The sequence below is a fragment of the Vombatus ursinus genome, unplaced genomic scaffold (assembly GCF_900497805.2).
Source record: "Vombatus ursinus unplaced genomic scaffold, bare-nosed wombat genome assembly UNPS02014810.1, whole genome shotgun sequence".
In the NCBI taxonomy this organism is placed as follows: Eukaryota; Metazoa; Chordata; class Mammalia; order Diprotodontia; family Vombatidae; genus Vombatus; species Vombatus ursinus.
This window is the reverse complement of record NW_020954588.1, coordinates 13,886,214-13,902,561: the sequence shown is the minus strand read 5'-3', so window position 1 is coordinate 13,902,561 and position 16,348 is coordinate 13,886,214.

Here is a 16,348-nt window from a genome sequence, read left to right as displayed (position 1 = left end):
CATTCTGGCAGTGGACAGTCGAAATCTGCCCTTTAGTTGTTTGCACAAGGTACCCACAAAAGTCAACAAAAAGTAATTTTCACACACAATTTAATTCGGAGAGAAATGTGAGGAGAATGATTGGTCTAAGTCCAAGCGTGTAAGGTCAGCAGCTGGGAAGGTCGGTTGGATGATAAGTTGTGACGGAGTGTCAGACTGATAAAGAAAACTCCGGGACTTGAGGGCAGTTCAATTAGAGGCAGTGGCTTGGTCTCAGTGGCAAAGTGAAGTGGATAGCTGAAGCAGGGACTATCATGAATTCTGGTAAAAGGCCTGTTTTTTAAAGAAAAAAAAAGTGTCATTATGACCAGAATTCTCCTGGAAACAACTTGATAATTCTTTAGCTTTCTAGCTCCCTTTGCTTACGTAGAGCACACCTTCAGCTCATTGCTAGGCTTGTGCTGTTGAACCATCATGGCGGGGATTAGCCATTTGGAGCCCTAGAATACTCCTGATTTGGTTTGGGACTAATATAGTTTGCAATGCCTAGCGACTTTGATTTTCAGTGTTAATTGAAAAATGCAAACCATATGGAAAGATCTTGGGATTTATAGTCAAAATCAGTACCAATTAACATTTATGTGACCATGATCAAGTCATTCTTCTTTGGGACTTGGATTCCTCATCAGTAAAATGTGGGTCTTGGCCTCGGTGACTGCTGAGGTTTCTCTCAGCTACGGTTCCATGTAGGCGATTGTGGTGGACAGCATATCAGAACTTTGTGCGTGGCAGAGGTGGTGGGGGAGGGGAGCAGTTATCTCTGTGCTGGATCTCCCTCAGTAATTATAAACTCCTTGAGCTCAAGTTGGGTTTATATCTTCAGGGCCTGGCATAGTAACTGTTTGAACATACTGGTGCTTAATAAGTGTTTGTGGAATCAGACTTTGGATTACATGATAACAATGGCTTATATTTATATGACAATTCAAGGTTTGCAAGCAATTTTATTTACACGACCATTTCTTATTATTATAACAGCCCTGTAAGGTAGATGTTATTGGTGGTGGTGGTGGCAGCAGCTAGGTGGTACAGTGAATAGAACACTGGGTCTGGAATCAGGAAGACCTGAGTTCAAATATGGACTCAGACACTTACTAATTGTGTGACCCTGGGAAAGTCACTTAACGGTTTTTTTGCCTCAGTTTCCCCATCTGTAAAATGGAAATAATAATAGGACCTACCTCCCAGGATTGTTATGAGTATCAAATGAGATAATATCTGTAAAGCACTTAGGACAGTACTTGGCATGTACTAGACATTATATTAATTCTTATTTCTTTCTCCCTTCCATTCTCCTTTTTTGCCTGGGCCTGTTCCGTGGAGTAATGGACTTCTAAGGGAGGAATTTCCTCTTCTGATGCAAACCAGTAATTTCTCAGCCATGGTTCTCCATGGTATTAGAAAGTTGCCTAGGACATGGGGAAGTTACTGACTTTTCCAGGATCCCACAGTCAGTATGTGGCAGAGGTGGGGGTCTTGCCAATTCTGAGATCAGCTCTCCATCCACCATGTTGCACTGTAATGAAAGACAACATCTGTCTCGTGGAATGAGTCCTGAACCTATCTTGCCCTCTGCCAGGTAATAGCCGTTTGATCTGGGGCAAGTAACTTAATCTCTCCAGATTTCTCAAATGGTACATTGGGGATGTTTTATTTGCCCTGTCCAAGTTTAGTGAGTTATTGTGAGCCTTAAATTAAGTGATATATGTAAAAATAATGGGTCCACTATAAAGTGGACTCTCTAACATACTATGGAAAATGTAAAATATTATTGTGAATATTTTGAAACATCAGGAGAAAGACATACACAAGTATGTGTAGAAACCTTTTGAAATGTGGCTCTTTTACATATTTATGATGAGGACTTGGCATCGGTAGGGCATGGAGGACCAACTTTGAAGTCAGGTTGTCTCAGGTTCAAGTTTTATCTCTGGGACATAATGTGTGACCCTGTGCAGGCCAGTTAATGTCTCTATGCCCAAGGAAAATTGCTAAGTCTATAAATTACAGATCATTTGCCAATCTTCGTTATTGGAGGGACTAGGAATTCTTTTTTCTTCTGTGAGGCAGTTGGGGTTAAGTGACTTGCCCAGAGTCTCACAGCTGGTGAGTGTTATGTGTCCGAGGCCATTTGAACTCAGGTCCTCCTGACTCCAGGGCTGGTTCTCTATCCACTTTGCCACCTAGCTGCCCCCCTCCCTTTTTTTTTTTTTTTGGAGTACTAGGAATTCTTGCTCCAAGGAAATGACAGGTCAAGATTAAAAACAAACAAATAGTGTACTTGCGTAATGCATTGTCCCAGAGCATACCTCATTGCATAAATATTTGTTGCTGGCATTTTTCTTTGTATGTATCTTGTTTCTTTTTTGGATGCAGATACATTCTGAATATATGATGAGTACCAAATCATATAGCATCAGTGGAGTCTTTATATTTCTGGGAAAGCACATTCCCCATCCAAGAACAGAGAAGAGGTGACTTGGCTTCTGATTGGACTGTGAATTTGTCCTATGTAGAGGCTGTGGAGATAGGCCAACCAAGATATAGTTAATGTCAATATTTTTATGTAGGTTAGTACCTTTGAGGGCATCTGCTTGAAAAATTAATGCCAGCACACAGCATTGCCTTTTTATCTGCTCGGGCTCTGTTAACCTAAAGCCCAGTTTCTGACATTTTCAATGATACATGTAGATGGACCCATCCCACACAATGACTCCTGACTCTTACCCTTTCATCCGAGCCACACAGGTGTCTCGTCATACAGTGCCATCCTTATCTCTCTCTTTGTTCCAGAACATTCTAGGAAAGCTTGGTGGCTCACTTGTTATACTTAGGTAACCTTCAATCCTGTCTCTCTACATGACCTTTACCTTTACTGCACACAAACCCTCAAACTGGCCCCAGTTCCACCTTGAGTTTTTTTTTTTTCAGTCAATTGGGGTTAAGTGACTTGCCTAGGGTCACACAGCTAGTAAGTGTCAAGTGTTTGGTCTAAGGCTGAATTTGAACTCAGGTCCCCCTAATTTTAGGACTGGTGCTCTATCCACTGTGCCACCTAGCTGCCCCTCATCTTGAGTTTTTTGTAGACCTTCCAAAGCCGGACCCATTTCCTTGTTATCCTCATACTCTTGTCCTGACTCTGGCCTAGAGCAACCAAGGATATCTTCAAGGTCCTATATTGTGACACAATCAGCTGGGTCCCTGGGGGTGAAATTGAGATTTGAACATTAAGGTAAAGGTCTGACTACTTCCTTATGTGATACCAGTCATAGTGAGCCCTGCCTGTGCTCTTCAAACTCAACTGCCCAAGCTCTTGACCAAAAGCTAAGAGGATATCCAAGGGTTTTACTCATTGAAAGCTGTCTTGATTTGAAGTTCAGGGCACACACTATAGGAAGAGACTGTTTTAAGAACAGCATAGGGACTGTCTTTATCCTTTCTAGGTGTTTTGAGTAGAATTCACTTGGGCTGGGGATGTCATGATACAAGACTGCCATGTTCATTCTCCTGTCTCTTTATTTCTCCTCAGGTCCAGTCTCTAATCTCAATCCCTGATACAGTTAAATACAGAATAAATATGAATGCATGGAAAAGACTGGGAGTGGGTAGTATAGTTTCTCATACAGTCAGATCACAGGCCTAGTCTTTATATGCATTCTTAAAGTACAGTAGGGGAAGTAAAGGGAATAAGCATTTCATTGACACTGGGCTAAGTACTTGATAAATGTCATTTTATTTGATCCTTATTACAAACCTGCCAGGTAAGAGCTATTATTAACCTTATTTTATAGTTGAGGAAACTGAGACAAACAGAGGTCAAGTGACCTGCATAGTGTCATGCAGCTAGTAAATGTCAGAGGCAGGATTGAGTTCAGGTCTTCCTACCTCTTAGCCTAGTGCCCTATCCATTGTGCCACCAGCTGCTCCATAAAGTACAGAATTAACGTGAATGCAAAAAGAAGGAGGTTTGGTGGAGGGAAAAGGGGACTACTAGTTATCTTTAAATATCTGAGTCTTGTTGGGGAGGGATTTAGACCTACTTTCTTAGCCCAGAAAGCAAAACAAAGACAAATGGATGGAAGCTGGAGAGGAAGATTTTGGTTTGATATTAGAAGTATCACCCTAATAATTGGGCCTGTCTGAAAGTGGATGATCCCTGTTAGGAGGCGATGAGATTTCCTTCCCTGGAAATTTTCAAGTGGAAGCTTGATGACCGCTTGTGGATGTTCTAGGTAGGAATCACGTCCAGCTCCCTTCCAATTTTGAGATTCTCTGATTTCAAACTATACACAGGTGTTTACATATAAAATATTGTCACCAAGAAAGTTGACTCACAAAATCAGGATGCCAAGAGACAAACCTATAAACAAAAACTTCTTAATCAAAGCTATAACCTATAAAATATTTCTAAAGCACCCAACACAGTGCCTAGGACATTGTGGTCACTGTATAAATGCTTACTGCCTTCCTTCTCCCACTTATTGAGTGCCTAAAACAATTTAAATTCAATTAAAAAGAACAGTTTAGATTTTTTTTATTTCATTAAACATTTCCCAATTACATGTAAAATTTTTTACCATTAATTTTTTAAAAATTTGAGTTCTAAATTCTCTCCCTCCTTCCTGCCTCTCTCCCACCTATTGAGAAGGCAAGTAATGTGGTATTGATCATGCAGGCAAAGTCATGAAAAACATATTTCTGTATTAGCCATGTGGCAAAAGAAAACATACACACAAAAAGCAAGAAAAATGAAGAAAGTAAAAAACTATATTTCAATCAACACTCAGAGTTCATCAGTTCTTTCTGGAAATGGATAGCATTTTTCATGGTGGGATCTTTGGAATTATCACAGATCATTGTACTGAGCAGAGTAGCTAAACCTTTCATAGTTGGTTATCATTACAATACTGCTATTAGTGTACAATGTTCTTCTGGCTCTACTCACTTCACTTTGCATGAGATCACCTAAGTCTCCCAGGTTTTTCTGAAAGCATACCTGCTCTTCATTTCCTATAACACAATAGTACTCCATCACAATTGCATACTACAACTTGTTCAGCCATTCTCCAATCGATGAGCATCCTCTCAATTTCCAATTCTTTGCCACCACAAAAAGAGCTGCTATAAATATTTTTGGACAAATAGGTCCTTTTCCCTTTTCTTTGATCTCTTTGGGATACAGACCTAGATGTGGTATTGTTGGGTCAAAGGGTATGCACAGTTTGTAGCCCTTTGGGATTAGTTCCAAATTGTTCTCCAGAGTGGTTGGGTCAGTTCATAACTGCACCAAGAGTATATTAGTATCCCAATTTTTCCACATCCCTTCAAGCATTTGTTGTTTTCCTTTTCTGTCATGTTAGCCAGTCTGGTAGGTGTGAGGTGGCAACTCAGAGTTGTTTCAATTTTCATTTCTCTAATTAATAGTGATTTAAAACATTTATTCATGTGACTATCGATAGCTTTGATTTCTTCTTCTGAAAACTGCCTGTTCATATCCTTTGACCATTTATAAATTGGGGAATGGCTTTTATTTTTATAAATTTGACTCAGTTACCTATATATTTGAGAAATGAAGACTTCATCAGAGAAACTTGCTATAAAATTTCTCTGTTTCTTTTTTTTTTAATTTTGTCTGCATTAGTTTTGTTTGAGCAAAAGTCTTTTAATTTCATATAATCAGAATTATCCATATCACTTTTCATGATCCTCTCTATACTTTGGTTATAAACTTTTCCTTTATCTATAGATTTGACAGGTAGATTTTTCCATGCTCCCTTATTTACTTATATCACACTTTATTTGTAAATCATTTATCCATTTTGACCTTATCTTGTTATATGCTGTGAGATGTTGGTCTATACCTAGGTTTCTGCCAAATTACTTTCTAGTTTTCCCAGCAATTTTTGTCAAATGGTGAGTTCTTCCCCCAAAAGCTTGGATCTTTGGGTTAATCAAAGATTAGATTATTATAATAATTTACTTTTGTCTATTGTGTACCTAATCTATTCCACTGATCTACCACTTTATTTCTTAGCCAGTTCCAGATTATTTTCATGATTATTGCTTTGTAATATAGTTTGAAACCTGGTACTGCTAGGCTGCCATCCTTTAGATTTTTTTCATCAATTCCCTTGATAATCTTGTCTTTTGTCCTTCCAGATGAATTTTGTTATAATTTTTTTCTAGCTCCATAAAGCACTTATTTGGTAGTTTGATTGGTATGGCACTGAATGACTAAATTAATTTAGGTATTGTCATTTTAATTACATTGGCTCAGCCTACCCATGAGCAATTAATATTTCTCCAATCTGTCTTTTTTTGTGTGAAAAATATTTTGTAATTGTGTTCATGTATTCAATGAGTTTGTTTTGGCAGGTAGACACTCAAGTATTTTATATAGTGTGCAGTTATTTTAAATGGAATTTCTCTTTCTATTTTTTTCCTGCTGGGTTTTATTGGTAGTATATAGAGATGCTAATGATTTATGTGGGTTTAATTTAATTATAGGAGGAAACAGAGAGTAAAACTATAGTAGTGGGGGACCTCAACTTTCTCTTCTCAAAGCTAGATAAATCTAACCATAAAAATAAGAGAGAAGTTAAGGAGGTTGATAGAAGCTTAGAAAAGACCTTTGGAGAAAATTGAATGCGAATAGAAAATAATACACCTTTTTCTCAGCTTTACATGGGACCTTCAAAAAAATTGACCATGTATTAGTGCATAAAAACCTCACAAACAAATGCAGAAAAGCAGAAATATTAAATGTACTCTTTTTAGATAATAATGCAATAGAAATTACATTGAATAAAGGGCTATGGAAGCATAGATTAAAAATTAATTGGAAACTAAATAATCTAATGCTAAAGAACAAGTGGGACAAAGAATACATTATAAAAACAATAATTTCATTAAAGAGGACAACAATGAGACAATATACCAAAATTTATGGGATGCAGTCAAAGCATTGTTTAGGGGAAAATATATGTCTCTAAAAGCATACATCAATAAAAAGGAAAAAAAAGAACAGATCAATGAATTAAGCATGAAACTAAAAAAACTAAAGAAACAAAGTTTTAAAAATGAATGTTAAAAATTGTTTTTACATGTAACTGAGGAAAAATAAAACTCTAAATTAAAAAAGTGAAAAAAAACTAGAGAAAGAGCAAACTAAAAATCCCTAATTAACCACCAAAATGGAAATCCTGAAAATCAAAGGATTAATAAAATTGAAAGCAAAAAAAAAATAATTTTCCAGCCTATTTCTTAACTTTAAATTTATGTTAAAACTGGGTTCTGTTCCTCACCTGGGGAGGAGAGGAGCACAGTCCCAAGCTTCAGGTTTTTTTGCACTGTTGTTTTTAGAACTAATTCTGGAGGTTTGGCAGTTTTTGGTGCTTCCAAAGTGATGTGATCTGGGGAGAGGTGTGGTCACTACTCTCTTGGTCTACACTGTGTTCCGTACTCAGGAAGGACCCTTGATCTCTTCAGATTGCACTCAGGGCCTGAATTCCCTTGGGACAGAAGAGATATTATTCCTCAGGGCACTTCCTCCCTTTTGACCAAAAACAATCCTCTCTGCCCTTGAACCGTGACCGAAAAGAGGGTATATGCAATGGGGTTGTGAAACAGCATCTGGTTCTGTGTCCAGTGCTACCACAGGGGTCTCTGTAATCTCCTTCTGACGACTTATCTTATTACTGCTTCTGTCTTGAAAACTCTGGAAGCTGCTGTTGCCTATGTCTCCACCATCACGTCCCACCACTGATATTTCATCCACATGGTCTCTGAGTCAGACTCCAGTCCCATGTCACAGATCTCTTCTTCACATTTCCTAAGTTGTCTTGGGCTGGAAGAATGTCTTACCCTAACTTTTTATTGGCTCTCACACTCTAGAATTTGATTCAAGTCATTATTTTAAAGTTGTTTGGAGAAGAATGTTGGGAGATCTCAGCTGAGTGCTTCCTCTACTCTACCATCTGGCAAAATCCCCAGAAGTCCTTAAATGTTTTTTAAAGTGAAAATTTACCAAAACAAAATTAAATTACAAATTTTAAACTGAAAGCTAACTCTGGATTTTCATTTAAATATGGATGGAAATAGCCCTAATTTTTTTCAATTCACCTTCTTTTCCTTCCTTCCTTCCTTCCTTCCTTCCTTCCTTCCTTCCTTCCTTCTTTCCTTCCTTCCTTCCTTCCTTCCTCCCCTTTGACTGGGGATTTCATTGGTAACGGAGCTCCCTGGTGGGGAAAATCCCTTTACCAATCTAGATATGCACCTATTCTTCAATGTATACTGTTAGAGATTTATCCAGAATACTCAGTAGTTAGGTGACTTGCCCAGGGTCACACAACCAGCATGTGGCAAAGGTGGGACTTGCTGATTCCCAGGCTGGCTGTGTCAGCTCACCACTATTGAATAATCCCTCCTTTCATGGAATTCTTCCAGGGTTTAGAAGCTGCAGTACTCACTTAATCTTGTGTAAGCTCCCAGGCTGCTAGTCCAAGGTAGGTTTTGGTTGATAAGTGCAGATCTCAGTCTAGGACTCAGTAAATAAATCCGAGGGCACACAGGCTAAATGATTTAAGTTTTAGAGGCTGAATTTGAACACAAGTCTTCTGACTCTGTCAAACACTCTAACCATTATGCTTCGGTGCCTTTAAAATAAGAATGTCAATATATATGTCAATGTATAAAATAAAGCAAAATCTATATGGATTTGCTGTCAATACTATGTTAAGGGAGACCTTGACATATTAAGTAACCATAGGTTGCTTAATTGTCTAGGCTGTGTATACTTTTCATCCATCTTAGAAACTGTCTTCTAATTTTATCTGGGATGCAGAAAGTACTTTTCTGCCTGAATCCTTGTAGCTCCTGCACAGAATAAAGTAGGAGAGTCTCAGACAGGACCTCAGGCCCACAGCTGAAGAATAATGACCTTTGCACCAAGCCTAACAAGAGGACATTCAATTTCCCCTTGAACACCTCCAGGGATGAGGATTCCACTGTGTTTCATAACAACCTATTCCACTTTGGTTTGACTGGAAATTCATCCAGGTTACAACCAAGGCTCTGTCCCGGGCTTCCTCTTTTTTCATCTCTACTGTCTCAATGGGTGATCTCATCAGCTCCCTTGGGTTCAATTTTCATCTCTCTGCTGATGATTTCCAGATCTATTTCCAGACTCCAATCTGTCTCCTGAGATTTGGTCCCGGAAGCCCAACTGCCTTTTGGACACTTTGAGCTGGATCTCATCCAGGCACATTAGACCCAATAGGTTCAAAACAGAGTTCACTTAGCCTTCTCCCCAAACCCTCCCATCTTCTGAACTTCTCTGCTATTGTTCAGGTCTCCTAATCCTTTCAATAATCAAGATCTGAAACCTTAGAGTCATTCTTAACGCCCTTCTCTCACTCACCCCACATACCTAATCAGTTGCTAAATCTGGTAGCTTCTCTCACATATGTTTCCTTCTGTACACTCACAGAGCCACCACCGCCATAGTTCAGGCCCTCATCAGTTCTCACCTGTGCTATTATAATAGCCTTCTAATTATTCTCCTTGCCTTTAAATTCTCCACACTCCAATCCATGCTCCCCTCAGCTGTCAAGGCTATTTTCATACTCCCCTGCTCAGCAAAGATGGTGTCTATTACCTCCAGGAACAGCTCTAATGTTCTTTTTTGGCATTTAAAGCTCTTCACACACCTGGCTCCTTCCTACCTTTCCAATCTTTCTCTATCCTTCTTCCTTTTTCCTCTTCCCCTTCCATGAATTTTACAATCTAGCCATACTGGACTACCTGATGTTTTTCACACATGCCATTCTGTCTCCTGTTTTCATGCCTTTGTACTGGCTGGATCAGAATTCTGGTAGCTATTCTCTACCAGCCTCCAGGTCACTCGCTTTCCTTCCTCAGTGAGGTCAGTGCATGGCTCACAGTGTTTTTCTTCTCCCCCATTCCTGCTTACAAATAAGGGGATTACAACATACATGTCGACATCCTGATCTCCCAATTCCTCATTTTAATCCTTTCCCATGACTTATTCCTCCATCCTAGCACAGCTATACACAGAAATAGTCATAACCCTTAATTTTGAAATTGCCCACAACTCTTCCATTTCCATGCTCATGAACTCTGAAATTCCTTTATTGGATCATTATTTATTGTCATTTCACCTTTCCCTCTGTCTTGCAAACCAAAGCCCCATTTTTTATCCTCTCCATGACCTTTAATCCCTGTGCCCCTCAATTCTTTACCAAGGCCATCACCCCTCTACTGGTTATACTCTCTTCTCTTCCCCATCCTGATGCCTTGGTGAACCAGTCCAACTAGACACTGTCTTGTTCTTCAGAGTCACTTGTCCTGTTATCCTTTAGAAGAGCTTACCTTTTCAAACCCCAGCGTTGGATCACCCCCGACATCTGATGCCTTTGTGTCCACTCAAGTGCTGCTGAATGAATCTGCAAAAATCAGGAAATCATGTTAACTGAGTCCACTACAAATTTATGTTACATAATCTCACCTGGGCCCTTGCTGCAGCAAGGTAATCTACACTTCTACACTTTCCTAATTAATTTGCTATTGCCCTCACCGTGGCAGCTTTTCCAAACCTTTCCCTCCTCTACCTTCTTACAGCTCCTCCTCCCCCACCCTCTCCGTTGAGAAATTTCCACCATATTGCACTGAAAAAACCTGAGGTATCATCCTCTCCCCCTCATTTTGTACTCCTCAGATGTCTCCTACCTCTATCTCTTTTATCCCTGAATCACATGAGGAGGTAGTCTTACTCCTTGGTATGGCAATCCTTTCTACATGCACAAGGAACCCCATTCCATCCTCTCTTCTCCAGAAGACTGCTTCCTCTATCATCACTACTCTCTCATTAGTCTGCCATCTCTCCTTGTCTAGTGGCTGCTTCCCTACTGCCCATACCTCCCCCATCCTCAAAAAACTTACTTGTTCCATTCATCTTTACTATCAGCCCATATCTTTCCTCTGTTTCATGGATAAACTCATTGAAAAGTCTATCTACAATATCTTTCTCCCCTTCTTTCCTCTCACTCTCTTCCTAACTTTTGACAGTTTGGCTTCTGACCTCATCGTTCAACTGCAACTGCCCTTTCCCAAGTTATCAGGAACAGTAGGAGGCTTGAAGTAGAGGGCTGCTCTTCATACCAGAAGTTCTCCACAGCCCATTTGGGATAAGAAGACATCTTGTGCTGGTACAGATGGAAATGGATGCTTTGGGGTGGATGGAAGATCTACCCAGCCTGGATCTCCACTGAGCTAAGGAGATGTCCTTCCTAAAATGCGGTACCTAGAATTGAACTTGGCCTTACTGGAGCCCTTGGTGGTTTTGGACCCTTTCAAGTTTATCTTTGCCCCAAGTTTCCTGGAAGAGGAAGATATTTCCTCATGTGAGCCAAAGAGTCATTCCACGGGTGTATCAGTTTAATTAGCACTGACCTCACAGTTACTTCCTTCACCCTCCCTAAAAGTCTTGATGTTTCCTGCTCCTTGGGAGACCTATCTCACTCTATTCTCTGTCCCAATAAGTTTAATCGAAACAAATGCAATAGCCTGTTAAGGCTGATTTTACCATTTGGGGGAAACTTCATTTCTTCAGCTCACATTCCAGCATCTGATTCAAATTTTCTCTGATGACCACCCCTGTTTTAAAGCCTCGCTTCCCATTTTTTTGTACTGGCCATTCATAGAAGCCATCTAACCCCTGGCTCACTTCCAGAGCTCAGATATTCCTTTGCCCCAGTGGATAGAAACAAAAGTAATAATTGGGAGCTATAGAGGGGTGAGTTTGGATGGTCAGGAAAAGTGTCTTCACAATCAATTACCATGGCAATGGAGGGAGCCGCAGAAGGAACAAGGGAAAACTCCCTCCAGTTTCTCTGCTTTTCTCCGGCAAATTGGTTTATTTCTTTTCTTTATTTGTTTTCTCCTCTCCCCGTTCTACTTCATTCATTCCATATCACGAACATTCCTGGGAGTCAGATAGTGCTGCCATTGCAAATGTTGGCTTCCTATCGACAGCATAAAAGGAACACAGATTCTTCTGTGGCCCTGGGGGATAATTAATAATGGCAGGCAGCTGCCGACACCTGGCAACGACCCTGTGCAGCTAGCCGTCTGCCTTTCCCCTAGGGTTTTCAGTATTAACAGAAGGTGAATTGTTTTGGTTGGCACCAGTCTTACCTTTCACAGTTTCATTTTCGGGTGACCCAGGCCAGCACCCTGAGCTGTTACTGTTGCCTGTTTCTGCTGAGAGTTTCTGCGTTTAGGAGTAAAGGGGGAAAGGCTTCAACCTCATAACTGCCTGAATGATTTCTGGAAACTTTGTCATCAGAGCTCTAGGCTGTCCTGCATATTACCTTTACCCTCCCTACATCACTAGGTTGCTAAGGAGACACCTTTCCATTTGTCTTTTTTCCCGAGTGCTTTATTGAAAATCTTGAGTTATATACCTGAAATTAAAATACTAATGAGTAGGTGAATATGAAAAGTGCAGCTAAAAGGCTGTTAAAATTTACTTGGAATCTGGTACAATTTGCTGTCATTCACTACTAACTGCCTTCAGTCTTCCTGTCTGGAATAAAAATGACACATACATTATATTTACTCCTCGGCTAATACTCCTGTAAAGTCACATGATTGTCATTAAAAGGCTGTCGGTCGGTGGCAGGGCAATGCAAAATAAACCCTTGCAGGTATCATTTTTTACATCTTCTTTATGGCTGGAGGACAAGACAGATTTGAAAACTGGGATTTAGGTCAGTTCTTTAAGGAACCAAAGGAAGAAATAAAGGTTGTTTTAAGACCTGTAGATCTGCTCAGTTTGGGGTTTTCTGACCTCTACAAGGATAGTGCAAAGAAATAAACCAATTTGCTGGAGAAAAGCAGAGAAACTGGAGGGGGTTCCCCTTGATATGCTCCTCCTGTAGCTGTCCCCATTGCCATGGAAATTGAGAACTTGGTTCTAAGGGGTGACATTTTTAAAGCTCTGAATACAGGAGACAAGCTGGGCTTGAAGTACAACATAAGGTAAAAACTGATGGTCCGTGGAACACTTTCTGTTTAGTTGGGAAGGTTGGCAAGAGACTTTAAGTTAGAATGGAAACTTTATTTCTGGCTACCAGTCTAACAAATTCAATTGTCTTAAGTTCTTCTTTTGATACTTAATTCCTACACGATGTTGGGCAACTCGCTTAACTGTTCATCATTGTTTTACAAATGCTTTTGTGTGTCCTTAAATTTATTAACATAGACTAAAATGCACATGAGTATAACATTATTTTACAAACTGAACAATTAAGTTATAGATAGTACAAAGAATAGAGACCTGTGACATTTCATTAGAGTTCTTTAGTTTGACACTAATTCGTTAATCAATACTCTTTGGACATGGCCAATCAGCTACAATTATTCCTTTTATCCTCCTTTGGGGTCACTTGTCAGAATTAAAGTTGTTGGAACCTCACCAAATTTCTTCTTATGGTTCACATGAATATTTTGAGTCATTTTGTCAAAATGTCTTAATGATCCAAATAGATTATGTCTTTGGGAATCAATCAATTAATCAGGTTTTGATTCATACAGTTAGTAAATGTCTGGGGTTGGATTTGAACTTAGGTCTTTCTAACTCCAGGCCTGGTGATCTATTTACTGGGCCTCCTAACTGCCCCTACTTGAAAGGTACTGACTTTCTATTGAAAGAGACAAGTACATAGAAAGACATGCAGCATGTGTTTAAAGCCCAATATCTTTACCAAAAATGGAAATGAAGTTAGTATGGCATGACTTCTTAGTGAACCTATGCTGGTTCTTAGTGTCAAATGCTTTCCTCTCTAAGTAGTCACAAGCCATCCTACTGATAATCCATTCTGTAATTTAGCTGTAAATTTTCATCCAATTAACTGACTTGCAGTTTTTGAGATGCCCCTTTCTGAAAGTTGAGCAACACATTCCTGTTTTCTGTCTCCTGCCCTTCCCCCCCATCTTCCCTGGTATTGCAAAGGTGACCAACAATGATTCTACAGTCTTATCTGCAAGTTCTTTCAGTAACCTGGGTTGTAATTCAGACTTCTGAACCTGGAGAGTTGAGCTCATTGAATGTCTTGGTGTTTCCTGACCACTTCCTCACTAGAGGACGAGTCGCCGCTCTATTCTGTATTTTCCAGTTTGAAGGACGTTCTCTTTGATAGAGAAAACAGAATTAAAGTAGGGGTTAAATAACCCTTCTTGCTGTTAGCTATTTGCCTTACACCATCTATCCCAAGTAGTGAGTTTATGTCTTCCTAGTTCTTGTGCTATATCCTTTAAAAAGCACATTCTATTACTCTTAGTTTTATTTATTTGTTTGTTTTGGATTCTTCCTTCCTTCTTTCCTTCTTTCCCTTCTTTCTTTTTCCTTCTTTCCTTCTCTCTCTCTCTCTCTCTTTCTTTCTTTCTTTTTCTCTTTTTACAGAGGAAGAAACTTAGTCCCAGAGAGGTAATAAGTGACTTACCCAAGGTCACACAGGCATTAAATGGTAGACTCACCTTTCTATTTGTATTCCCAGTGCTTAACACATAGCAAATGCTTACTAAATGCTTTTCAATTCATTCATTAATTCATTCAAAATGACCTCTTTGGGAAATGAGTAGTGTAGTAAAGATTCTCTCTTTCTATATCATTCCTTTTTCTCCCTCTTTGGGACCATTTGCAATTTCTTTAAAAAATTCTTTTATTTATTTATTTTTTTTAGGCAATTGGGGTTAACTGACTTTCCCAGGGTCACATAGCTAGTAAGTGTCAAGTGTCTGGTCTGAGACTGTATTTGAACTCAGGTCCTCCTGACTTCAGGGCCAGTGCTCTATCCACTGGGCCACCTAGCTGTCCCATGCAATTTTACTTTAAATTTTAATTTTACTTTATTTTACTTTACTTTTTAAATTTTATTTAAGAATTTCATTTCTTAGAATTTTCCACTCCTCCTGAGTCATCTTCTTTATTAGAACCTCACATTTTTTCACTTCTCCAAACCTTTGAAATCATCTTTCCTTCTTTGTTATAGAGGACGAGTCTGACTTAGTATCTCTTTCCTTGGTGATTGTAAACTCTGAGATGATTTACTGACTTTCTCCAAGCTTCCCACAGCTTTGACTTCACTAATCAATTCTTCCTGGTTTGTTGGACATAAGTGCAGAATAACAGATCTTGTTGCTTCTTCTATCCTCACAAGGGATGAGAAAGACAAGTCAAAATGTTATTAGCTCATATCATAGTAGTAGCCTTCCTCTAGAGAAATTACTTGGGAAGATGAGTTGGGGGAGCAGCCAAAGTGGGGTCCTACATATGCTTATAATAGAATGAAAAAATATAGAGAACTGGAATTCCTCATCATTATGACATTTTGTCCATTTCATGATTTATTTTATAGAAGCATTATCCATATTCTCCATTTGGTTAAAAAGTCTATAGGAAACTTCTACTGATTTTTTTCTTGTCCAAATGGTTTCCCCCATGTTTTCATTTTTGCAGGGTGGGGAATGCAATTCTCAAGGTCTCTGAAGGTCACTGGAAGAGTCCTTTTGGTTTTTTGTTGTTAAAAACAGATGTTCTCTCAGGCATGATGTCCCCAGATGAAACAGAGAAATATTTTTGCTATAGAAATTCACCAGGAAGTTGTTGAAGTTTATGATGAGAATACTTTCAGCTGACCAAGCTCATCAAAGGAGTATGCTGCGTTTAGGGAAGGAAGACCAAGCCCCAGTGAACAAATGTCATCTGGAGAACATATGTTTAAAAAAGAGCAGTCATTTTTTTTTAGGGTATGTAAATGCAACAGATAAGCCAAGGAGTAAGTGCATCATGAAATAAACAGGCAGAACAGATCTCCCCCTCCCTCCTCTCCCCCCAACAACAACAAAATATCAGTGTAAAAATGGTATTTATTCTTGTTTCACACTCCCCTTGGAGGCAATGTCAGAATCAAAGGTAAGATCTATTTGCAACAGTGCACTCCCCTGCTGCAGGAGGTCCACTGCAGGGAGCCAAGACTTGGAATACCAAAAGGAACAGACCCAAAGGAACTCTTAGCTTCTATTTCCCTCTTGGTGTCATGCATATTTCTGATGGTGGCCAGGTGGAGAATTTGGCTATTCTATCTAATTGCTCATAATAAGAGAAATAAGTGCATCACATAGTAACTGTGAGCTACCCCCAGATACAAATTAAGGAGAACCAAAGTGCACTTAGAAGAAATTAAGAAAGCTCCAGAATGGCAGGTGACTTTAAAAAATTCATTCTCTT